This window comes from Elephantulus edwardii, unplaced genomic scaffold, assembly GCF_000299155.1.
Source record: "Elephantulus edwardii isolate Elephantulus edwardi_28Jun2011 unplaced genomic scaffold, EleEdw1.0 scaffold00094, whole genome shotgun sequence".
NCBI classification, from domain to species: Eukaryota; Metazoa; Chordata; class Mammalia; order Macroscelidea; family Macroscelididae; genus Elephantulus; species Elephantulus edwardii.
Genome location: NW_006399844.1, coordinates 1733902 through 1760568, shown reverse-complemented (window position 1 = coordinate 1760568; position 26667 = coordinate 1733902). Strand labels below are relative to the sequence as shown.

General features: G+C 48.2%; 1 pseudogene; it reads left to right on the top strand.

Moving 5' to 3' along the window:
* Positions 1 to 2224: 2224 nt before the first annotated feature.
* The window catches only part of LOC102876080, a 66755-nt pseudogene continuing 42312 nt past the window's right edge, over positions 2225 to 26667 (top strand).

Sequence of the window (26667 nt, the reverse complement as noted above, 5' to 3'; positions counted from 1 at the left end):
AGAGCTCTGGCCAGCTTGGCCTGTCCCACCTGCTCTCTTCCAGCAGTGGCACCGGGACCAGCCAGTTAGGACGAAAAGTATCAGGGCACAGGGACCAGCTCATGTGACTCATTTTTGTGACGGGAGAAACTGAGGCAAAGGATAGAAGCTGGTGTGATGGTTATGGCTGTGTGTCAGCCTGGGTGGTTTGGTGGATTTGATGCGGTCATTCTCTTCATGAGGTCTGACATGGTGCCATCATTCCTTTCTTGAGAGTTGCCATGAGCAGCCAATCAGTTGAGGAGTTTCAAAGGGGGTGTGGCCTGCATCGAGTGTATAAGAAAGTCCAGTTTGCCTCCAACTTGCATCTCTTTGATTTTTGCCTTTACACAAGCAGATTTACACACCTTTCTCCTGTCGATAAGCTCGTGGGTTCAAAATGCCAGTCTGTCAAAGGGCAGATGAATGCCTCACCAGTGCACTTATCAATGTTCCATGTCCCTGGGCCACTTTCCACCAATGGTCCTGTCAGGAGGATTCCATGTTCCTGGGCCACCTTCTACCAACTTCGTTCAGGGTCCATGAAGTCAGTTCCATCCGATTGTTAGAACACAAAGAATATGCCTATTATCGGGGTGACACACATGGCTAACGCCCTGCTGACCCAAGGGTTGGAGCTCCTGGTCTACCCGGAGTCACCTTGGCTGAAAGTTCTGTCCATCTGCCTCTGAAAAGTCAGCCGCTGACCACAGTCCTGCTCCGACACGCACGAGGCCACCAAAAGTCAAAGGTGACATCCTTACACTTCTGTGTGTCAGGTATGAGGGATACAGAGAAAGCCATAGTCCCTTACTCTGGGCAGCACGAGGTCTGGTCAGCTAAGGCAGTGGACCTCTTCTCCTCACCTCACTCCCACCCTATTTCATAACTCCATCAGATCTAGTTCTATGACTAGCAGTCCCTGGGTGGCAAAAAACAGTTAAGCACTGAACTTCCAACTGAAAGGCTGTCCTTTCAAACCCACCCAACAACTCTACGAAGTAAAGTCCTGTCAATCTGCTTCCAAAGGTCCCAGCCAAGAAGACCCTCAGGGACGTGGCTCAACTCTGGTTGCCATGAGTCAGATTCAAATAAGTGGTTTGGTGTTTATTGTTTTCTGGAATTTTTTCCCATCTCTATTACCATAATCATCCCTAACTCTATAGTCCATATTTCCTCATTGCAGCCTAGAACTAGGGCAGCTTAACGAAGGAAAGGGGACTTAGAGGGTATTACTCCGGCCAGCGCATGGAATCCTTGCTCCGGAATGTCTGGTGAGCTGTGATCAGACTGAACACTACTGACAATGGAAAAACTTGCTCACTGCCTCATAAATCAGCTCATTACCTCTCCAGAAAGCAATTTCTCACTCATTCCCTTCTTCATTTGTTCAATGAGCTTTTGCCAAGCATCCATTATGAGCCACCTCGGTTCCAGGACTTGGGGATACTAAGAAAATAGTGGCCCAATGGTCCTGTACCAAAAGCCCTAGGGATGTTGGGAGAGACAAAATAGTAGAGAAGGAAAAATCTGGTGTCAAGTGTTGCTAGAGCACTCACTGTGTTTACCACCATGCTGAGCTGTTGGGAGTGTTGTCTGATTTACTCCACACAAGAACCCCATGAGGTGGGAGCCACAGCCATTTCCATTTTACAGGTGAAGAAGCCATGGTACGGAAGGTTAAGCATCTTGCTCAAGGTCACTAGACTGGAAAGCAGAAGGGTCCAGGTTGATCCCAAGACTGTCTGACTCAGAGCCACCCTCTAGCCTCTCTGAGGGAATGCCTCTTCCCCTGGCTGGCTGATGGGGTGTCTGCTGTGTGTAGGTCTCTATGCTTCAGGATTGAACATACTAGGCTCGCTCACTGGACCTCATCACTGACTGGATGATGCTGGACCCAATAGGACTTGGAAATGGAGATGGAGACAACTCTGTCCCCCATGCATCCCAAGTGGAACAGATCTCATGGTTCAAAGTATCCTCCAGCCAAATGAACCTGAATAATTCATGGTCAGTGAGCAAGGCCCAGTCCTGGAGCAGCCTTCTGGTGACCAAATTGGGGAGGGGGCTGAAGGCCAGGACAGCTGGGCCTGAGAGGAGGCTATGGTGGGACTCAGAGCTGCTAAGAGCCAGGAAGGGAAGCATAAACAAGCCAAATGAATTATTCAGCCGGCAGCTGCTGATGCAGCCTGAGGATGGCTGGGGGATGACTGTGCATGGGGTCCAGTGTGGTCAGGCCAAGCCACTGCCCCAGAGGACAGGGGACAAGGTGCGGTCGCAGTCTAGGCCCAGGAAGGTGGTAGGTGGAAGCCACATCCCTGTCTTAAGTCTGTCGGATGTGCACAGGAGAGCTGTAGTGACTCTGGAGGAGGGTGGAGCTGCGTTTGAACCATATTCCAAGCAGTATAACGTCAGGAAAGCCATTTAACCTCATTAGTCTCAGTTCTCAACTAGGGGTTAGGGCAAACCCAAATCCTAACAGATAGTGAACTGGGTGGGTTCAAACTGCCAGCCTTCCAGCAGGTAGCTGAGTGCTTTGCTCAAGGCAAACCCACTCACGGGCAGGCACAGGCAGATTAACTAGTAAACACTGCATGTGCTGGATTGCACTGAGCAAGTCGTGCACAGATTTCACTGTGCCTCCTGTACTAATCCATGGTGAGCAATTCTGCATAAGTTTCACCACACCTCTGAAGAGGTGAGGGACAGGTGCAATTGTGCATTGCAGATGGACAGGGAGGCATGGTCAGACCCATGTGTATCTTGCTTATTGGGTAATCCACACACGACGGCGAGGATAACCGATCGTCGCGTTCTGAACAGCCCCAATTCTGGCACAACCCTGCACTCACATAGACAGAGCTCCCATCTCTTGAGCCAGCTCTGTGGGCTCCAGAATCTTCTTCCACCCCCTCCCTGCCATATTCACCTCCCATTTCACAGCTCACCTACATCAGGGAGTCTCTGCCTGCCACCCCTGCTCCAAGCTTTAGTCTGGGGAGCAAGGTGAATACTCTGCATATGCTCAGGTCAACTAGGACCCCCAAGTCTCCACCATTGGCAGTGCAGGGCAGAGGGCTTGGAGCCAGGCACTGGGAATCTGCATTCCTCTGCCTATTGCTCTGAAACCCTGGGCCAATCTCTTCCCTTCTTTGGCCCTCGGAGGCAGGAAAAGATGGCTCATTGGGCTCCTGTGACTCTAAGCTCAATGACATAAAAGCAGAATGAGAGAGGAGGGTCTGTGGAGGTTGACACAAGAGTGGCAGGGCTTTTCCGAGTCTGCAGGGCAGGAGTCAGGTCTTCGGCTCTCGTCCATGCTCCAGTGGTCATAGTTAAACAGTAACTGGGCCATCATTGCATACAGGGCTCACAGCTCACGCAGGGCTCACCTGCTTTACAGTGTGCTTTGCAGGATCCTGACCTCCGGTGTGAGGACGTGACAAGGGCAGTTTAGTAGCCCTATGTGCTTAGACACACATCTAATAACGGGCTGAGTCTGACCCGAAATGCCTGATGGGCCTGCAGCCTTCGGTGTGCCTGAGCAAGGCTGACCTGTACTGCAGAACCAACCGCGTAGTCACCTGCATGGCCCAGACCAGGACCCTCCAGCCTGCCCCCTGCACAGCTCCCAGCAGGCCCAGTGGCTGTGTAAGAGCTTGACAGATGATTTGATGAGCTTGACTGGGGCTAGTCCTCCAGGCCGCTTACCCATGTGGGCCCTGGAGCACAGTCTCTTGACCTCTCATGAGGTTTCCTTGTCTGGATGTTGGGTAAAGAGAACTCCAGCCCCAGGGCTGCTGTCTGGCTGTGAGGGGCCTCTTCCCTGTCCCTCCAGTGTGAGGCAGGACTGGCTGAAGCAGGAGAAGGAGAGCAGCCTGGCAATGGGAAGAGGGAGGAAGGCACACTGGGCTGAAGCCCAGAACAGCTGCCTAAGTGCTGGGTAATGAATAAGTGATATTGGCCACCACCTACTGCTTCCACAATGCCAGCCAGCCAGGGCGGGAGGGGCAGCTAATGGGGACATTTATTGCTTATTATAGACCAGGACGCCTCTTGGTCTCACTCACGTATCTATAATGGGCTCAAGGGTGGCCAGCTGACCCAAAGGGCACAAGGCTTTCCTTGGAGCTGAACATTTTGGGGGCACCTGTCCCCTGTGGGCCCCAGTAATGTTGATTCTTTGGAGCAGACAGCACCAGGTCAGCAAACAGCACAAACACCATGGCACCCTATCCTTTCTTAGCTGTGGTCAGAGGGGAACGTGATGAGCTGCATGCTCTTGTCGGGGAGCCTGGCCTCTGGGGTTCACATGCATTGTCTGAACAGTGCTCATGGCTCCCAGAGGCTCAGTTGGCCTACCTGTAAATGGAACTCAGGATCTCAGAAAGCCATGATCAGAATTCAGGGAAATCTGGCGGCTTAGTTTATAGAGAGTTGCACTGCTAACCAAAATCGGCACTTCTCTGGCTGTTCAAATCCACCCATAGCTCCTCTAGAAAAGGTGGGAATCTCCTTCCAGCCAATTTAGAGCCTCCCCAAGCCCCTGAAGGGTCAGCTCAGCGTGAATTGGTCCCAGCTAGAGTCATGAAGAGTGGTTTTCTTAGCTTTTCCACTAGGGGGAGGTGGTGAACATGCTCCCAGCTTCCGGGAGGGAGAGGAACCCCAGGGACCATCTGCCCCCTGCCCAATGGCACAGAAGGACCACAGAGAGAGAATGACTCATCTCTTTCCAACATATCCGTCCCACTGGGGCCCTTACAGACCCCCCATCAGTGTCTACCTCCTGAATTAAAGCTTGGGATGAAAAAGGAACTGTGCAAGCTGGAGACATGGGAGATTGCTTGCCTGACAGGTTGTGATGCTCTAAGATCCCCTTCCAGGTGCCCCCATGTCACCGTGGACCAAAAAGACAGGATTCCCCACATTTCAGCATGTCCCGGTGCCTGTGGCCTTCTTAAAGCTGCCTTAAGCACCCCTAGACCAGGTTCTGACCCTGCCCCTATTTCTTTCCCACAAAGTTCTGGGCTGGCTGGGTCTGAAGTCCCTCCCATTTCGAAGAGTCAATGACCACAAGTGAACTGTGACAATCAACCCGAACTATATTTCCTTTTTAACAAAAAAAGGCACCAGAGAGGGTTGTTATGTAAAGGGAGTTGTTGCGTGTGAGCACCAGGAAACTGCAGTCACCCCAAGTTCTGGGTCAGCTGTGTGTCCTATTGGGCTTACAAAACCAGGCACTTTCTCTTCACAATGCAATTTGCATTGAGCCAGCAACCTTCCTACTGGGATAAGGCTGGAGCCTCAGATACCCTTTACCTCTTATAGTAGAGCAGTAACCAGCTGACTCTTAGCTTGGCATTCAAGCCCTGCCCGCCTCATTGTGGTTTGGTACCCTGAGAAGTATGCAGATTTTACTGGATCCATCTTCCCCCGCTCACCTCTCCCCTCCAGGGCCACTCCTGAGCCAGGTTCCAGGTCTGCATGTCAGTGTCCTTGTCCTCCTGCAGCCCCCGATCCCTCTGTCCCTTGTCTGAACTTTGTGGTTTCCACGAAACTTGTCAGTGAGCTCTTTGAGAGAGGAGCTGTGTGGTTTAATTTGTCCCACTCTCACCCATCCTCCTTTCAGCGCCAACCCTGAGGCCCGGCACGTGGAAGGTTTGTGGAAACAAAGCGAGGAGGATCTTTCAGAGACTTCTCTCTACCATCAGCTGGAATAGAAGAGTGAAGACCTGTTGTTGTTGTTGATGATGTTGTTAGGTGCTGTCAAGTTGAGTCTGACCCAAGCTACTCTATGAACCGCAGATCTGAACCCTGTCCTATCCTGTGCGTGCCTCACGCTTTCTGACACACTGAAGCCCATGGCAGCAATCTCTGTGTCAAGCCATCTGATGAAGGGTCTTCCTATCTTCTACTGAGCCTCCACCTTCCCCAGCATGCTGTCCCTCTCCAAGGAATAGCCTCTTCTAGCAAGCTGAATCAAGTATGTGAGAAGGACAAAGCTTTGCAATCCTTTTCCTCGAAGGAGCATCTCATTGCACTTTCTCCAAGACATATCTGTTTGTTCTTTTGGCCTTCCATGGGACTCTTCTCCATACCACAGTTCAAAGGCATCAATTCTTCTTCTGTCATCCTTATTCACTGTCCAGGTCTCAGATGCATAGCAAGTAATTGAAAAGACCATGGCCTGGATCAGGCTCACCTTAAGTCCTTGAACCACTGATTCTCAATAATTTAGAGAGGTCCCTAGCTGCAGACTTTCCCATTGCAATACATCTCCTGATGTCCTGGATGCTGCCACTAAGGGTGTTGATCAAGTAAGATGAAATCATTGACAGATTCAGTCTTTGCTCTATCTTTCATGATGTTGCCTATTGGTCTAGTGGTGACAATTTTTGTTTTCTTGATGTTGAGATGCATTCTATGTTGAAGGCTGTATTCCTTGATCTTCTGCAGCAAGACTTGAGGCCTCAAGTCTCCTCACTTTTGGTAAGCAAGGTTGCGGCTATAAGTTAAGACCTAGAAAATTCTAAACTCTGCAATTGGACCACTGTGCTCCAGGCACTGACCAAGTGTTTCACATACTCTCTTTTAAAATTCTTCCCCAAACCTTATCAAGCAGGCCCATATTAATGTGTCCATTTTACGGATGAACAAATTGAAATTCCAGAGGCTAAGGAATTTGCTCAGGCTGATGAATGGAGAACTGAGATGTGAGCCCAGAAGAGCCCATGTGTGTTCCCTACCTTCACACACTCTCTCTCTCTAATTCTCTCTCTCTCTCTCTCTCTCTCTCTCTCTCTCTCTCCTCTCCTTGTGATGCCTCTTAGGATCAGACACCATCACAAGAGCTGTCAACTCAGACAGTGACTTCACTGAGCGGCGCCACCCTTGCTCGGCCTCCATGATGAGGGGGCTGGGGCTGGCGCTGCCGCTCCCGGTTAGCGCCCTGATGGCTGACTGATGGGCTGTGCGGTTCGCACAGCTGCTGCTGCTGCCTCGGCAATTCTCCCAATTAGCTCGGCAGCTCGCTGACCTGTTGGAAAAGTAACTGCGGAAGTGTGTGTGGGGGGGGAGAGGGAGTCATCATCCCGTATCCCGCTGTCCCAGTAAAACTTCTGTCCCACAGCAGAGTGAAACGTCTGTCCCACATAAGAACTCCTGGAGGCTGCATAGAGAAGTGTACTCGGGGTGGGGGGTGGGGGGAAGGGACGTAGAAATTGTATACTAATGAAGAAATTTTTTTTTCTCTCTTCGGAGGGGGAAGCGAGCTGGTGGGGAGGGATAGGAAGGGATAAAATTGCGGCAATGAATGAATGGAAATCCAAAACCTCTGTTAAAAAAAAATAAAAAATTATAAAAAAAAATCCAGAAATATTTCTGGAAAAAAAAAACTCCTGGAGGAGGAGGGGACAGGGAGGGCGGCAGTCCTTGGGAAGGTGGAAAGGGTCTGGGAGATATCTAGGCTGTCTCCTGAGCCCCTTCCTCTCTTCTTCACGCCCCCCCCCCTTTCCCCTGCAATCTGCTTATGGTCAGGCTGGTGCACAGCAGAGACCCTAGAGACACTGGCAGGGGTTTGTCCTGTACTTTCTGAGTACTGTAAATCGCAGAAAGGGAGCCCCGGTGACCTAGTGGGTAAGGAGTTGCGCTGCCAACCCAAAGACAAACAGTGTGAATCCACCACCTGCCCTAAGGGAGAAAGATGCGCGATCTTTTCCAGTGGGGTTTCCAGCCAATGAAATACCCGCCGGAGGATCAGCTCTGAGTAGTGTCCAACTCGATGGCAAATGCCCGGCCTTTGGTTTATTGGCCCAGCTCCCTGCGGTCTATACCATCAGAACACCCTTAACCAAAACTAGCTGCCGTCACAGTTGAGTTCGACTCATGGCTATGCACCAGAGCGTCTATAAGGTTTCAATGACTCTTTTTATTTTCTTTTTTTCTTTTTCTTTTTTTCCCCCAGGTCTTTCTTCCAAGGCCCTCTGGATGGACCTCCAACCTTTTAGTTAGCATAGTAGTTGGAACGTGGGACCAGCAAGCCCTAGAATCCAACCGGAGGTTAGATGTATAAAGAACAGCAAGGAAGGAGGAGAAACGGACTTGGTTTAAATCCTTTGTCAACTGTGTGAACTTATTATGCAAGTGACCAACCACCTTTCTGTAGCTCTGTTTCCTCGTCTGGAAAATGGATTCCAGGCCATAGACTTTGCAATTGTTTGCCATGCATCAGAGGGCTAGATGATGACTAGGGATGATAGAAAGAGAATTGATGCCTTTGAGCTGTGGTGCTGGAGAAGAGTGTTGAATATACCATGGACTGCTAGGAGAACAAACAGGTTTGTCCTAGAGAAGGTGAAGACAGCGTGCTCCTTGGAGGCAAGGATTCTGAGGCTTTGTCTGACATCCTTTGGGCATGTTGCAAGGAGGAACTGGTCTTTGGAGAAGGACATCATGCTTAGAAGGGTGGAGGGACAGAGTGAGATAGGGAGACCATTGATGAGATGAGATGGATTGAAACAGTGTCTGGGATAATGAAGGTAGGTGTGTCAGAGACAGTAAAGTTGGCACAGGATAGAGTAAGTTTCAGGGCTGTAGTACATAGGGTCACTATGAGTCACAGGTGACTCGACAGCACATAACAACAATAACATGTATAGGGGGTTGGGGACAATATTATGAAACATGAGTAGGTACTCAAAGCGTCTATTGTGTGCTAGCCCCATATTAGAGAAATAATGGATATTTCACATTCATTGCAAATAGTGACTATTATCAACTACATTTTACAGGTGAGGATACCAAGATTCTAGAAACATTAGTTAGGTAGCTTAGTTAAGGCCAAAGAACTAATAAATAGTGGAGGCAATCCCTAGTTAGTGAGGAGTCAAACTCAGGCTGAGCTCGAGGAGATGCCTGATTGACATGTTAGAAAATGTAGCCCTTGTTGACTAAGTCTGCTGGGTAATAGGGAGCCCTTGAAGGTTCTTATGGGAGGAGGTGTAACTACCAGTGTCAAAGGCACTGCCGGCTCAGAAGAAGAGTCTTTCCAGGCACCTGCCTCCTTCTCCACATACCACTCCTTGTCTGTGCACAGGAGACACTTGTTCCCATCCTCGTGCTAAGTAAATAAAAACAAAAAATGCAGCTTAATTAAGACTATGGAAAGCAGGTGCTGGCTCCTGCCAGGAGAGAGGATGGTGGTAATCAGATCAAAATGGAGGCAGATGTTCAGAACAGGGCGCAGATGCTCCCCCAAACCATCTACTGGCTGCCGTCCCTACCTCCCTGCCTATGAGCCTGGGTGGAGGTGCTGGGAGCCCAGCCAGGGACGAGGGCCCCATTTGGTGAGGAAATCCTCAGCCCCAGGCAGCTGGCACTGTGGGGACCTCTTAGGACTCAGAGCACCAGGTCTGGAACCAGACTGCCTGAATTTGAGTTCTCTGCCCCTTTCCAGCTATGTGACTTTAGATAAATAACTTAAGCTCTCAAGAGATGTTATTTCCACATCTGGAAAATGGGCTAATAATAGCTCAGGCTGCCTCCAACTGATGATGGGGTCATTCAATGACTGCTTCAGCCCTCAGATAAGCCAAGTACCTCTTTCTCTCTCTTGGTTTGGTTTTTTAAAATTTATTTATTTTTGGAGTCATTTGCCATCCATTGGGCGCTAACTCATAGCTGACCCTCCAGTGTGTTTTCAGAGGTTATAAACTGCATGAGAAGAGATGGTCCATATACTGGCTGCACAGCAGCTGGTGTATTTGAACCTCATGCCTTTGACTAGCAGCACAATTCCTTACCCACTAAGCCACCAGGCCTCCCTCTGTTTTGCTGGTTTTTTCCTACTATTGCCTTTTTATTGTCTGTATCTTTCTAAATCTGATCTTTGTCTTTGAGGATTGGAAATACAGCTGAGAATAATAACATCAGCAAATTCTGTACTGCAATGTTATATGTTGTTGTTGTTGTGTACCATAGAGTCGGAAGTGACTCATAGCTGACCCTCCAGAGGGTTTTCAGAAGCAGTTAATCAGAGGAGGAAATTTCCCGTCCTTCTCCTATGGAGCAGCTTGTGACCTCGAACCATGTGCCTTCAGGATTTCAGTGCAGCTTCTTGCCACTAGGTCAGCAGAGTTCCAATGTTATATGTAGCTGTTACTAATGATAAGATGTTCAGATGGTTTTAAGTATGATTCATCTTAACTGAAATATATCATAAGTCAGACACTACCTGTGAATGTTTTCTAGGGATTTGAGAAGGACTACGGAGCTCTGGTAACCTAATGGTTAAAGAGTTGCTCTGTCAATCCAAAGGTAAGTGGTTCAAATCCACCATCTGCTCCATAGGAAAAAGATGGGCAATCTCCTTCTATAGGGTTTATAGTCTCTGAAAACCTGGAGGGTCAACTATGAGGCAGTTCCAACCCCACAGGAATGAGTTGTTGGGGTTGTTTGTTTGTTTGTTTGTGAAGTATAATATGAAACACATATGGAACATTTTCATCACCTGTCAGTCAGTCTGTCACACTGTGGCATGTGTGTTGCTATAATGCTGGAAGGAATGTCACTAATATTTCAAATACTAGCAGTGATATCCATAATGGACAGGTTTCAGCAGAACTTACAGACTAAGACAGATAAGGAAGAAAGGCCTGGCAATCAACTTCTGAAAATGAAACAATCGAAATCGCAGATCACAATCAGGTGGTATCTGACTCATTTGCTTTAGAAACATCATAAAAGCAAAACGACTCATTATCACAGAGTCAGAACTGACTTACAGCTCTCCCATCGGTGGATTTCCAAAACTCTACCTTACATGAGAGGAGATTGCCCATCTTTCTCCCAGAAAACCACCGATGGATCAGAGAGGCGTGAATTTTGACTTAGCAGTTCAACTCCCAGTGGCCCTTCCTGGGTCCCAGGCAGGTTTCAGAGGCCCTTCCCTGATGGGAAAGAGACTTGGGATGAAGTGAGGAGAGAACAAAGATGCTGGAGATATCAGGACGCCTCCAGCAGCAGACCACATAAGCCAAGAATGCTAATGCAGGGAGGGCGAGACTTTAAAAGCTGTTCAACCTTGCCTGCCTTTTTCAGCCAGATAGGTGTATTAGCTTCCTGCTGCTGCTCAGAACGACCAAAAAATCGAGTCACTTTGTACAATTCAAATACATTGTCACACAGTTTTAGAGGTCCACCATGAACATCACTGGAGCAAATCAAGGGATCTGTGTGGCCAGGCTTCCTCTGGGAGCCCTGGGGGAGAATCCATCTCCCGGGCCTTTCCTTAGAGGTTACCTACATTTCTTGGCTCATGGCCCCATCCTCCATCTCCAAGGCCAGCAATATAGTGTTCTCAAACCTCTCTCTGATCCAGACTCTCTTACTCACGTCTCCCTCTTCTGACTCTGAGCGTCCTGCCCTCCCCTTTACAGGAATCTTTGTAATTACAATGAGTCCACCTGGGTAATCCAGTATAATCTCTTCATCTCAAAATCCTGCATTTAATCATGTCTGTAAAGCCCCCTTTGCCATGTGAGGTAACATACAGGTTCTGAGGATCAGGAAATGGATTATCTTTGCGGGGGTGGGGTGTTATTATTCAGCCTTCCACATGTCAATCCTCCCACCTCTCAGAGCTGGGGGCCTCAAGGCTGCAGCATGAGTCTCTCATTCCCACCCTCCTTCACTCACCCCTCCCTGGGACAATCTCCTGTGCTACACACGATGATGAGAGCTCTCTGGCTTTCTGTCTTCGCTATCCTGTGCAGGTACAACAGAATTACCACAAGTGCATGGCTTTAACAAACAGGAATCTGCTCTCTCACAGGTCTGGAGGCTGGAAGTCTGAACACAGGGCACCAGCCAGCCCCAGGGAAGGGCTTTCTTTCCCTGGCAGCTCGGGGTGGGGGGGATCCTTGCTTCCTTTCAGCATGTGTGGGCCTGGCAGCCCTTGGGGATCCCCATGTGTCTTGGCTTCCTCCTGGAGGTCTAGGAGCTTCCTGGGTAGGGAACCTGGTTCCTCTCCTGCATCTTCCTTCTTGGTTGTAGGAGGTGCTATCTCTGCTCACTTATTTAATCTCTTTCATTCTTCAAAAGGAGATTGATTCAAGAAATAATCTAGTCCTGTAGATAATGTCCTCTTTTATTAATACAAGTGCCACTAGTCTTGCCTTGTTAATATCATTTCTCTCTCATGGTCATCAAGTCAGAACTGACCCATGGCGGACCCTCCAGAGGGTATTCCTTGGAGACTGTGAACCACATAAGAGGAGACTGCCCATCTTTTGCCTGCAGAACAACTTGCGAATTCAAACCTCCCACCTTTGGGTTGGTAACACAACTCCCTAACCCCTAGGTTGCCAGAAGATTAACAGCATGTAGGATAATTACATCAGATCACAAAATGGGACATAATTACATAATACTGAAAAACCATGGTCCAGCCAAGTTGATGCGTATTTTGGGGGCATGATTCAATCTATAACACCATTTATAGTAGTTTCTCCTTGGCCAGGTCCCTTCTCCTGAGGAACTCCAAAGGCAGACAGTCCTTCTGACTTTGCCCTTGGCGGTAGAACTTTTCAATACCACACAAGATAATAGTAGAAGATGCAGTGAGTGGAACAATGGGGGACGCCTACTGCTTCCAATAGACCAAAAGATGGTCTGGTGGCCTGTCCCTCAGTGCTCTGCCGGAGCCACTTCTGCCATGGGAGCTGAGAGCCAGTGGTGTTGGCAGGGGAAGCCCTGAGCTGCCGAAACTCCAGGTGACCACAGTGATGACTGCGAGGAGGAAGAGGAAGAGGACCAAACATCTACGGAACTTCTCTGAGAGCTTGTCCCAAGCCAAGCACTGGGTTGCTCAGTTTGGATCCACAGGTGGGTATTACTGTACGGAGGTGGAAAGTGAGGCTCAGCGAGGTGAACAGCTTGCCCGATGACACAGGAAACAGTGGGACCAGGAGACATGCATCAGATGTTGTGAGTTATGCCTCAGAATAAGAGAGAAAGAAAACTACAGAACAGTAATGCAAGTCAACAATCCTCATCCCCCCAGCCTTTTTCAGACTCAAGAGACCAAGCTCCAGGGGGGCAGTGCCTTGCCTTAAATCCCCAGCATCCCCAGGATTTTCAGTGCAGGTGCATGCACCCCAGAACTCAGACTCTGTTCTTAACATTGCAGAGTCTCTGAGCTTGCCACAGCATAAAAGCCAGACATTATGGTCTCACTTCTCTGCTGGTCACTTTATCCCCATGGGGAATGGTCATCATTGATGTTAGCATGACATCAAGATAAACACCCCCAGTACATGGCAAAAGGGGGTGGGATGAATGGAGCAGGGACTCTGCAGGAGTCCCAGGAGAACAGAGCCCGCCCTGGGGACCTGGCTTCTTCCACAGATGATGGGACTTCTCTGGATGCATCCTGTGCTGCTCCCCATCCAGGAGGGTTGAACGTCCTGCTTTAACATAAAGTCCAGATTATGGGATTTATAATAAATCAACAAAAGGAAACGAAGTTGCTGCTGAAGGGATCCCCGTTCCCGAAGCACTCTGCCCCCACCCCCCGTGTGCAAAGCAGAGCTGTATTCACTGGAGTTTCCAGTGGCTGCTGTTTTGGAAGCTGGGTCTCAGCTCTGCCCTCTGAGGTGCTGCCGAATGGACACAAACCTCCAATGTCTCAGTTAGCAGAGAACACGAAACCATTTGCACCCCGAGGGACTCCACCTGACGCAGAGTAACTGTTCCAGAAGTGTTCCCTTCTTTCTTATGCATGAGATGTTTCTGAGTGTATTTGTTTCCTATGGTGACAAATGGCCACAAATTCAGAAGCTTACAAACACACACATTTATTATCAACCAGTTCTGAAGGTCAGAGATTCAAACAGATCTCACTGTGCTACAGATTCGTAGTTCTTCTGGGGGCCCTGGGGGAGGGTTTGCTTGCTTGGATAAGCCAGCTTCTCAGGGCCCCTCTAGTGACCATGACATTGGGCTTGAGTGTATCAAGATGATGAGGATAGGGCAAGGTCCAGATCCACTGTTCATACGTCACTGCACTCCTTGACTCTTGCCCAGCCCTTCAAACAAATCTCTCTGACATTTGCTTCTCTTGTCTTTTTCTGGGACTCTCCTACCTCCCTCTTTCTTTTCTAATGACCCTTTACTTACGCTGGATAATTCAGGACAAGCTCTCCATCTCGAGATCCGTAATCTAAGCGCATCTTCAAAGTCTCCTTTGCTGCATTATGTAGCTTATTCAGACACATCTAGGGGCGGAGGTAGTATAGCTCTATCGCCCCAAGTCAGAAGAAATCCTCTGGAGGGAGCCCACTCTCGATGCAAATCTTTCTTGAAGGCCAACAATACACAGGGTGCTGTACCCACGGGGCTCCCTCAGCAGCCACCATGAACTCACGAGGATTTGCAGTTCTGACTTTCTGTGGGGTGGCTCCACCTTAGTCTACACACCATCCCCTGCCTGGTTCCTCTCCTGGGCTCCTTCTGGCTTTGAAGCTTCTCCTATCCTCCTTCAAGTGTCATTCTATTGTTTCCAGCATCATTTCACTCTCACTTTAAACTTGGAACTTCTCATTGATCTTCCCAAAGCTCAGTTCCTGAAGCCCAATATAGATGGCAATCCTTCTCAAGATTAGATGCACTATCATCTTAAGGGAAAGACTGTTAAGCAGGTGTGATGCAACCTTGACATCCTGGATGTGACCGAGGCACCTTTCAATCAGGGTTCTCATTAAATGTTGGGCTCTGACAACTTCATGAAATCCTTTCCCTCTAAAATAAGGACCTTCCCAGTGAACCATCTTCTGCCCTATTTTCCTGGCCTGCCCAAGGCATATCAGATATGAAACAGTGTATAAGAAACTATGGCAAACCTGCTGCTTCTCTTAGGGACCTTTCTGTGGTACAATACATTTTGGAGTCAAACCTAGCTTTGTCCAGTGTTCTAGCTGTGTGACTATGAGCAAATGACTTACCCTCTCTGAGCCTCAGTCTCCGCACCTACCAAAGGAAGATGATAGGAATACCTCCCTGCCTCCTTGGGATGGTGAGAAGATTGAATAAGAAAATGCCTCTAGAATGCTTTGCATATTGCCTGGCTCACAGGCGACCCTCGATAAAGGGAAGCTGTGATGATTATGCTCACATCTCCACGCCCAAATCAATTGTTGTTACTCTGCCTTTCTTGCATGATGTCAGCTCTGTGCCCCATGGAAAACAGAACAAAGTCCTTTCCCCTGGCCAGACCCCACCCCCAGTCTCGAGGGGTCTGGGCAGCCACGCATGGCTGGGGACAGCTGCTGGCTCCATTAGCAGCCAGAGAAGGGGAAAAAGACTCTGTATTCCCCTAAGAGCCAGCCAATGATGGAAGTGGAGTGAAAGTGGGGCCGAGGGAGGCAGGGCTAAGAAGAGGCAGAACTCAGAGAACCAGGAATGTCTATTATCCACCACCCCAAGAGCTTCTGCTCCAAAACCAGCACCTCAAACAGACTCAACCAACTCCAGGCCTCGTTTCAGGGAGACATCTGAGTGTAAGCCAGGGCACGGCGCCCACCAGCGTCACCACAACCTGGATGTTAGTGTGCACAATGGGGAAGCATTATATTGAACTCCTGAGGACTCATCCCTGCTATTCTCCTGGGATTCCAATGCTAGACAGATGGATTCCTGGGTGCTCATGTTGGCCACACTGGCTAGAGGTCAGAGCCTCACAGGTCAGACAGTAGATGGTTGGGAGCAGGTCCAGACTGACCACCAGGGGCAAGGGCAGGCAGTGTTAAGATCTGGACAGGTGGGAACCAGGCAACATGCAGCAAGCAGTAGGTGACAGCCTTGGAGACAAGATACCTTCTTAGAAGAAACCTTGTTCCAGAGGAAGTGCCTTCCCCAGTAGGTACCTGGTCATACAGTTGGCAAGACCTAAGTCAAAAGTCAGAGCTTAATCAACATCTAGATTAAGGTCTCTGGAGCTCCTCTCTCCCAGGGCACAAAGCTAGTCCTGTTCTGGGCATAGATGAAGTTACAAGAAGAAGTACTGGAGCTCCAGATTATCTAAGGACAGCAAGCAGTAACCAAGCCAAGGCCTTAGTCTTCCTGCAGAGGAGAGGCAAGCAGGGCACACACATCCTGTGCACACAATTGGTTCAGCATTTGGCAAAAACTTCAGGCTCCCCCTAATGGGCCAGGTCAGCCCAGGTTATCAGGTAGAAGGTGAAATCCATAGGTACCACCCACAGGAGCCATTCTACCAGGAGTTGGGAAGCAGGAATAGCAACCAGAGGCGCCAGTAGGATGCATCATCAAAGAGCAAAGACAAGGCGACAGAGCCAAGGCAGAGAACCAGGAGTGGCCAACGTGGGAACAGAAGTAGACACTAAGCCCTTTCCTGCGAAGATCCACTCTGATTAACACTGTATGCTTTGCACATGTTGTGCTGGTGTTGGCTCCCATCAGGTTGTCTCCTGACTCTTGGGAACTCCATCCGTGATGGAATGAAGCACTGTCCAACGTTTTGTCATCCCCATGAATGGTTTCAGAGCATATTGTAGAGTTTTCATTGGCTGACTTTCAAAAACAGATTGCCAGGCTTTTCTTCCTTGATCTTAGTCTGAAAGCTCTGCTCAAACTATTCCCTATCATAACAACACATGTGCCTTCACTGATGCGGGTGGTACATGAAATACACAGCAGAAAGCAGCTGGCATTCTGGGCAGGAGGCGACTGACACATCAATGGTACCACTTTGCCAGGAAGACAAGGTGTAGGAGTCATGGCTGGATCTCCTGCACGGAAGGCATGATGCCGCCCCAGAATCACCAGCATCTCACAGAGAAGGAGTCAATGGAATATTCACTGAATGGCTGGATGAGTGAGTGACCAATAAACGCTTAAAGATTAAATACTATAAATGTAGGGGTCTGAGGTTCTCTTTCTGAATCCTTGGGGTACTTCATGCCAGATCTGTGTACCTAACTATGCCAACATATTCTTGTATGATGAGGTGTCCTATCCCTAGGCCTTAACTCTCCAGCCACTGGCCACTTGCTACTAGAGAAAGAAATTGTACAAGGTCAACCACTTTGAGTGTCCCTCCAACTCTGTTTCAGATCTGATGTAACAAACCAGCCAAGTCATCCTTGCAGCTTCTAGGACTTCATTTGTACCTAATGGGATCAGACAAGCTGATTCTCCAGAGGCCTGGAGAGTGTGGATGCCCTCTGATCCTGGAAGACTCAGAAAAGTAGAGCTTCGTGATGAACGGGCCTTGGCATTCTCCCCTGATCTCACCTCCCCCTCACAGCATCCCTGTAAGGGGAGAGCTCAGAGACAGACACCGGTGTGTTCTGCACAGTGCCAGGCGCTCTGCAGGCTGGTTGTAGCCCTGGGCAGATGCACCACTATCAGATCTGTTGTTGTTGTTATGTGCCATGGAGTCACTTGCGACTCATAGTGACCCTATTTACAACAGCCCTAAACTCTGCTCTGTCCTGTGCCAATCTCACTGCCTCTGACCCCCCCCCATTACCCTAGTCACTGAATCAATCCACCTCACAGAGGGCCTTCCCCTCCTGTGCCATCCCTCTACCCTCCCAAGCATGATGTCCCTCTCCAAGGACCGGTCCCTCCTTAAAACATGTCCAAAGTATGTCAAACGAAGCTTCATAATCTTTGCCTCCAAGGAGCAGCCTGGTTTAATCCTCTCCTGGATGAATCTGTTTTCTTAGCAGTCCCTGGTACATTCAATACTCCTCTCCAGCACCATAGCTCAAAGGCATCAATTTTCCTTCTATCCTCCCTAGTCATTGTCCAACTGTCTGATGCATAACAAGTGATTGCAAAGACCATGACCTGTACCAGATGCACCTTAGTCTCCAGAGTGACACCATTGCTCTTCAGTACCCTGGAGAGGTCCCTAACAGCAGACTTTCCCATCGCAATACGTCTTTTCATTTCCTGGCTGCTGGTGCCAAGATTGTTGATTGTGGAGCCAAGCAGACTAAAGCTGTGAACAATCTCAATCTCTTCACCATCCATCCTGATGCTGCCAATTGGTCCAGTGGTGAGAATCTTTGTCTTCTTGACATTGAGCCTCAATCCATATTGAAGGCTGCCGTCCTTGACCCTCTGCAGCAAGTGCTTCAGGTCCTCCTCAGTTTCAGCAAGTAGGGTCGTGTCATCTGCATAACACAGATTGTTGAAAGATCTTCCACCAATTCTGATACCACACTTCTCTTCATAGAGCCCAGCCTCCCGGATAATCTGGTCTGAAATAACCTAATCTGGCCCAATGTCCTCAACAGATATTTCCGTGCAGAACTACAAGCATTTATTAAGTTCCCTGTAGCGCGTCAAGTAGGTCCCTAGATAGTGCAAAAGGCTTGCACTTTTCTGTGTGGGGCTTGTCTGTCTGTCAGGCGCTGATGTAACACAAAAACAGTGCCTTTCTGCTGGAGAAAGATGGGCAATCTCCTCTCGTGCAATTTGCAGCCTCAGAAAACCCACTGAAGGGTCACCTGTTAGTTCTGACTTGTCAACAAAAGTACGGGAGTGTGCGTCCAAACGTTCACAGCCACCTCATGGTTCTGGGGAGAAAAGGCCTGGGGAGCTCCTCCTGCGAAGATCGTTGCTGTTTGCCCTCATCAGCGTGACCCTCCAGGGTTTTCAGAGGCAGTTAATCACACAGGAGACTGCCCATTTTTCTCTAGGGAAGCACGGGTGGGAGATTTGAACCACATGCTTTCAGAGTTACAGGACAGCTTCTCACCACTAGACCATCAGCGCTCCTATGAAGATTTTAGATAAGAAAACCCTCTGTAGAACTGTTCTACTCTGTCACACAGGGGTTCACCAGGAGGCAGAATCTATTTCATAGCAAGAAGTTTGGTTTGGTTGCAATGTGTCCAGCACCAAGGCAGGCAGGACACAGGCAAAGGTCTGCAAATCAATCTTGGGGTCCTCTTCCTGTCCCTTCCCACTGCTACACTGAGCAGAGCCCTCAAGGCAGGGCAAGGCACACCAGGCCAGAGGTATGAGCACCTGCAGAAAGGTGCTGTCACACTGGGCAGGAGGCAGCTGATAGACCAAGGGCGCTGCTTGCTTCGCGGGGCGGACAGGCTGAGAGGGAAGCTACAGCTTCCCAACAAGTACTAGGAGATAAGCCATTAGAGGCTCTGCACTGGGCTCACTCTCCCCGGGCACTCCTGCGGCATCCACCAGCCACCAGCATTCCTCCTTATCCAATTATGCTTTTTCTGTTCTCTTCAGAGACCGTTTCCTGCCTGTAAACAGTGCTGGGCAGTTTTTAGGGGTCCAGTGACAGCTGAGCAGGGGTGACAGAAGCAATCTTTCAGGAGGGAGGAGGGAAAGGAAGTCCCTGGGCCTCCCCCGAGGAAACTACTGGCTCCCAAGTCCAGATCCATTTCAGAATGACAGGGGAAAGATATGGGGACAGGAAGGAGAAGTGTGGAGGCTGGCTCCTGCTTTGAGAACTTTGCCTTCCTCTAGACTCCATTAAGCATCCTGGAGGAGATAGGAAGTGATTATGGAGGAGGAGAGAGAGGCAGGTGGGGGGAGAAAGAGAGGTACGGGGTAAAGAGGAGAGAGTGACAGCTTAAGGGAGAGAGAGAAAGGGAGGGAAAGGGGGAAATGAGAGCCAAGTGAACCCAGAAACACACACACACACACACACACACACACACACACACACACACCATACACACACACCCCTTCTTATCTGATTGCTATCCAACGGGAGTCAAAAAGCTTCTGGAAAATTAAAATGACCCACCAGGTTAACCAGGCAAGATCTGTGGACAGATTACAAAAAGCAAGTGGAGTAGGGATTTCTTTTACTTTGGGCAAGTGCCCCAGGGCCCTGTGACTTAGGCAGCAAGGCAACCAGGGAAAGACCCAAAGGTGGCATCTGCCCCTGCTGCGTTCCCATCCTTGTCCCAGCAGGTCCCAGGGCATGTGCCCATTTCTGTGGAAAGCAGGGTTCACATAGGGAATAGAGACGAGGAGAGAGGGGCTTTTGTTCTGCCAAGAGGCTGGAGAGATGATCACACCTCTTTCCCACAATTTTTGTTTTCTGTCATTTCCAAAGGTATAAAAGGTGTTAAACAAAACCTCTGCAGAAATTAACCATAAGCAGAAAGGTCAGGAATATTGTAGGTGGCCTGGAGCTAGCCTTCCTCCTGTAGGCACACCTGGCACCAGTGACTTTAGCAAAGTACTTTTCCTCTCTGGGCTTCAGTTTTCAGGCGATACAATAGACAATAAGAACTGAGGCACAAGCTGAGATTGTACACCAATGTTCATAGCCAGCATTATTCACCATTACAAGAACATGGAAACAGCCCTAATGTACAACCACAAATGAATAGATTGAGAAAACATGGTACATTCTCACAATGGAATACTATGCAGCACACAGAAGCAATAACTTTGTAAATTATTACCTAACTTGGGAGGGACTGGAGAGCATTAAGCTGAGTGAACTAACTCAGTTCCACAAGGACAAATATTATATAAAACCATTATTGTAGAATGAGTATGAGGATTCAAGAGGGGTGGGAAAGGCTGGAAGCAGAGGGATGTGGATGTGCAGGGGAAAGAGGGGATTAATCATTGGGTTGTACAATTTGATGGGGGCAGTGAGGGGAAGTTGCTCAAATTGGTATTAGAATTTTGTAAACAAACCAGTGAAAAAATAAAAATAAAAATCTCATATATTAAAAAAAGATAATATCGTCTTAAACAGATCAACAGTCATGGAGAACAGATAGGTTTATCTAGATAAAAAATACAATGTTTATGTATTCAGAAGTATAATTAATTAAATTGGTATATATATATATTAGACAATGGGACTGGGAGGGGGCAGGGTTGGGGAAAGAGAGAAACCGATCACCCTAAAGTTAATAGCTGCCGTGGCGACTCCATGCGTCAGAGAGGAGAACTGCTCTGTAGCATCTTCTCTTCTGTGACGCAAGTGCATCACATCGAACAAGCAAGTCTGCCTTGGAGGAAGCACAACCAGGTTGCTCCTTAGAGGTGAAGAGAGTGAAACTCCATCTCACATACTTTGAGCCTATTGTTAGGAGGGACCATATTATGCTGCGCCAAGTCAGAGAAAGAGAGGAAGACCCTCAAAGAGCTGGATTGACACAGGGACTGTAACGGTGGGCTTACGTTCATAGGAGACGGTGAGGATGGTTCAGGACAGGGCAGGGTTCAGATCTGTTGTGAAAGGATCTATGAGTCACAGCCAACCGGATGGCACCTAACAACAATCTTTACACACGCAGATTGCCAGAATTTTTTCTTGTGATACCTTTGCGTGAGTTTGAACCAACAACCTTTAGAGAAAGAGCCAAACACAAACTACTTGTGCCACTCAGGGACCTGAGCACAAGAAACTAGATGCTCTATAAACCCTTCCGTTTACAACACAGAGTAAATCTGCCCCACAGCATTTGCAAGGCTGAAATCTTTATGGAAACAAGACTGCCACATCTTCCTCCTGTAGGGAACCTGGTGGGTTCAAACCACTGACTTTTCAGCTAGCAGCCAAGCACTCTACCAGTGCACCACTCCTTAGCTACCCCACACAGGCCCTTGTAAAGCCAGGATTCTAGGAGGCCAGGAGCTACTCACACACAGAGATTACAGCATCTCTGTCTCCCTCTGCATAGAGTGATGCTGGGATGAAGTGGTCTCCTCACCACCCCAAGTCTGATGTCCAGCAAGGAGGGAGTTTAACGGCCACAGAGACAACATCCACTTCAAATGAGAGCAGTCTCTCCAGCCAGCCTGCCGAGCTGTTTGCCTGAGCTCTGAAACATATTTGCAAACATCCCAGAATACACATATTAGGAAGCTAACAAGTTGCCTGGCATTGAAAACATATTACACAGTGTCAGATATACTTAATATGCATCCGCAATGATTTTTTTTTTTGCTTGCAACGGCACATTTTGCTGGCTTTTTTTTTTCCTTTTAAGAGTTCATTTCCCAGGATGCTCCAATCAGCCAGCAGTATTAGCTCAGCAGCTTCCCCAGGCCAAAAGCAGTGCTGTGCGTCCTGGCTGTGTTCAGAGACTGTTTGCAGGCACACATTAAAGCCCCCTGGCTGACTGACGTTGGCCCCTCAGGTCATCAGAAGGCAAGGAGAACTGCGGCTCTGCTCTTCATTCCTCTCCCTCAGAAGATGCAGCCAGAACCTTGGCTTTACTAACCCTGGAAACATTACTTCATCCACTTGGAGAACGTCTTGTTTCTTGGCAAGTCACAGTGGAACGATCTTGGCCCTGCCCTGACATCCTGAGTATAGGGTTTCTCAAATCCAGGGAAGCAGGAAACTAAAGCTCTGGCCTTTGCCATCAACAGCTGTGGGACTTTCTGTCATACTTCTCAGCCAGAGATTCCTGAGCTGAGAGATAAAAAGTCATTTTTTAGTTTATTCCAACTCACTGAGACCATGGGTGTGTCAAGTATAATGTTCCATAAGGTCTTCAAGGCTGTATACCCTTTCAGAAAGGGAGCTCTGGTGGTCTAGTGTGTAGGGAGTTGTGCTGCCAACCCAAAAGTATGTGGGTTTGAATCCACCAGCTGTTCAAGGAGAAGGCAAGGCAATTCCTTCTCATGTGATTTATTCCCTACGAAAACATGCTAGGAGATGTTCTGACTTGTTCTAACTCCACTGCAGTAAATTGTTGTTTTGACCTTTCAACAGCAAGGCCACTAGCCTTTTCTTACACGGTACTTTTGGGTGGATTTGAACTACCTTTTTCAGTTAGTAGTGGAGCACTCAACTATGAAAGATGTCAGTGATCACTGTTAGGCCTGCCAGGAGAAGTTAGCAAGGTGTGGACAGAGTCGGTATATATTCACTCGACAAAGAAGTCAGTTTCTATCACATGCATAGCACCAAGCTATGCAGAGAGAAGAACAAAGCTATGGAGAGAGGAGCACAGTGGGGAAGAGAAACACTTGAGCAAGGATAATGATGCCTGATTGGTAGGCTGGGGAAAGCAATCTTGCAGAAAGAGTCTGGAGCCTGAAGACCTGAGTTCTAATTTTGCCACCACTCCAAGATCTTGGGCAAATCCCTTCTCTAAAACCTCACTTTAACTGATCTGTAAAATGGGGAGAGGATTAGCTATCCCACAGAGTTGTTTTGCAGATTATAAAACATCACAGCATAATTACTGACAGAAGTACAACAGTTAGGCCAAGTTACGATCCAGTTAAAAAATGAAAGTAAGAAGAGAGTATTCCAGGAATATGGGAGCAGGGGTTAATAATTTCACCTGAGAAAGATTGTTAAAAGGTGTGGCCTCTGAGTGAAAGCTAGGAAAGGGAGATGCCAGGCAAAGATAGAGGAGGAATGCCCAGGAGAGGGGCCTTGTAGGGAAGGCTACACCAATCTGGAAGCCATGAGGCATTTGACAAAGAGTAAGAACTGGGCAGCTGCTGGATCTTCAAGTGCTTTTGCCTTACTTCACCCACCGCTGCTGAGAAAGGAGTGTTATTATCCTACCTGCTGCCTGTGAGTCAGTTTGGACTGATACTGACCCCACATGTTACAGAGCAGAACTGAGCTTCAGAGGATCTTGGCTGTAATCTTTACAGAAGTCTGAGTTGCCAAGACTTTATTACATGACACCTTGAGTGAGTTAAAACCAGGACCCTTTTGATTAATTAGTAAGCCAAACACAAACCTTATGCACTATCAGGGACATCTGTAGAGTGGGGAGAGAGATAAAATTTGAAATGTCAGTTAGCATTTTGAAAGCAACTGGAGATTGTTGGAAGGGTTTGATAGAAATTTCTCTTAACCAGTTGTATATCATAGGCCCACCCCCTAGCAGATGGGTTGAGGGAGGGTGAGTTTAGAGGTATGTTACTGAAACCCAAGAGCAGACTTTGGTGATCCGCATAACTAATGATCCAAGCTTGAGCTAAGGTAGTGGTGAAGAAGGTGGAGAGCAAGGCTCAGGTTTAGGACATGTTAGGTCTTAGGAGAAGAAGTGATAGAGAACACAAAGACCAGATACCCCTAGAATGTGTTAGTAGGGAAATCAAGGGACCACTCAGAGCCTAGGAACACAGGAGAGGGGCAGAATGGGGAGGTGCTTGTTGTTATATACCCTCAAGTCAAGTACTCATAGCGACCCTATCAACAGCCAGCCTGAACCCTGCCCTGTCCTGTGCCAAACTCATTATCTAGGACTCACTCTAATCCATTGCTGAAGTCACTGTGTCAGTCCACCTGGTTGAGGGTCTTCCTCTCCTTCACTGTCTCTCTATCTAGGCATGATGTCCCTATCCAAGGAATAGCCTTTCCAGCAACATGCTCAAAGTATACGAGATGAAGCGTCGCCGTCTTTGCCCCTGAGGAGCACTCTGGCTGAGGAGCACCTTTTCCAAGACGTATCTATTTGTTCTTTTGGCATCCACGGATCATCAACACTCTTCTCCAGCATCACAACTCAAAGGCATCAATTCTTCTGTCATCCTTAGTCATTGTCCAGTTCTCAGATGCAGAGCAGGTGGTTGAGAAGACCATGGCCTGAGAAGACCAAGTGCACCTTAGAGTTCAAACTGACATCACTGCTCTATTCATGTGTGGACATGTGCGGTCAAGGGATGAGGCACTAATGTAGAACAGTCCAGGAGCCGCTAAACAAACAGGGACAGGGGTGGAATCGAGATTCTAGAGCCAGGGGGGCCCACACAGTTGAAGTCAGATAGGTCTGAGTTCGTACAGGAATGACAGATGAACATCAGGACCAGAGACAGACACCAGGGACACACAGGGTCTCCAAGTAGGAAAAGGAAGGACAAATCCCTCACCTAAAATCAAGGCTGGGTCAAGGGAGCAGACTGAGGCACGGCAGAGAGGACAGAGTTGCAAGAACTAAGAGACGCGAGATGCCCATTGGTAAGGATACCTGATTCCCACTCTTTCACCCTTATGCCCCTTCAATTTATTCTTTGCACAACAGCCAGAATGCTCTAAAAATTTAAGTCAAAGCAGACATTTATCTACCCCAACATTTCCACTCTCCTTCTTACTCAGAGTAACAATCAAAGTTCTTAGCCCAGCCTGCAAGACTCTCCATGACCAGGCCCCCCTGTTTACTCTGACTGAAGGTTCTACTATGGTCTCTGGGTTTGCTTCCTTTCAAACACTGGGCCCCTGCTGCTCTCTGGACTCACCAGACACACTTCCACCCCAGGACCTTTGCACTTGCTCTTTTCTCTGCCTTTAACACTCCACTGCAACATTCTTGTGCTTGCTTCTCTCCCCATTTCAATTCTCAGCTAAAATCTTGCCTCTTCAGAGACATAATTCATAACCACCTTGATAGCACACATAGTCTGCTTCAGCCTGCTCTGTTTCTCTATAGCACTTACTGCCTCTGACACATAATCTATGATTATTGTTTGTATCTCTAACTCATTTGAATGGAGGTCCATGAAAGCAAGATTTTTCTGTTTTCAGTTTTGTTCGTTATTGTTCTCTCGCCCCCTCCCAGTTCCTAGAGCACAGCAGAGGCTGGCCTGTATTTGTTGAAGGACTGAATCTACAGAAGACAATAACTAAGCAGCAACCAGGGAGGTCGAGGGTGGCCTTTGCTGGACGGGGTTTGACGAGGCAGAGGCCTGGCTGCAGTCAGTGAGGAGTATCTGGGAGGAAGTGAGAAAGAGAAAAGAATACTGACTAGAAAGGCGAGCGGGGCTGAGCAAACACGTATTTCAGGACACAAGACACTTAAACACACACTCATCTTGTGGAGAAGAAGTCAAGGAAGAGTAAGATTGAAAATGCAGGAAACAGAAGATGTATCATCTGTGAACCAAAATTCCAGAAGATGCAGAAGAACATATAAATTGCCAGGCAAATAAAGGATTACTGTTTCTTTCTGTTTACCCAAGCTTTGCAGGGAAGGAAGAGGCTCTGCCAGCAGATCGAACTAGATTTGAACAATCCTTCTCCTACCCCACCTGTCTGTGTTCTCTAGTTCTCTGGACAAGCAAAACCATTGAAATATATATTTGCATAGATACGTATTTAGATATAGATGCAGATATAGACATAGATGTTGTTGTTAGGTATAGACAGATTTATCATAAAGGGGCTCTGGTGGCCTAGTGGTACAGAATTACACTTTAAAACCAAAGGTAAGTCGTTTGAATCCACTAGCTGCTTTGCAGAAGAATGATAGACAATCTCCTCCTAGCAATTTATATCCTCTGAAAACTAGCTGCAGGATCAGATGCGAGTTGGTTCCACCTCAAGGACACATAATAACAACAACATCTCAAGGAAATGATTCATATGATTGTGGGGACTTGTAAGCCCCAAGTCCATGGATCAGACATCCAATTGAGGCTTTTCCTGACTCAGAGCTTCAGGGGCTGATGAATCCAAGTTTAGCAGATCAGATGGCAGACTGCTGACTCACAGGTTGGCTACTTAGATTGGCAGGAAATAAGGTAAGCCGCAGGCTCAGGTACCAAGAGTGAGAAGGCACAACTAGAGGAAGGCTTTTGAATGAGCACAAAATCAAAGAACTTTACCAGTGTGTGTGTGTGTGTGTGTGTGTGTGTGTGTGTGTGTGT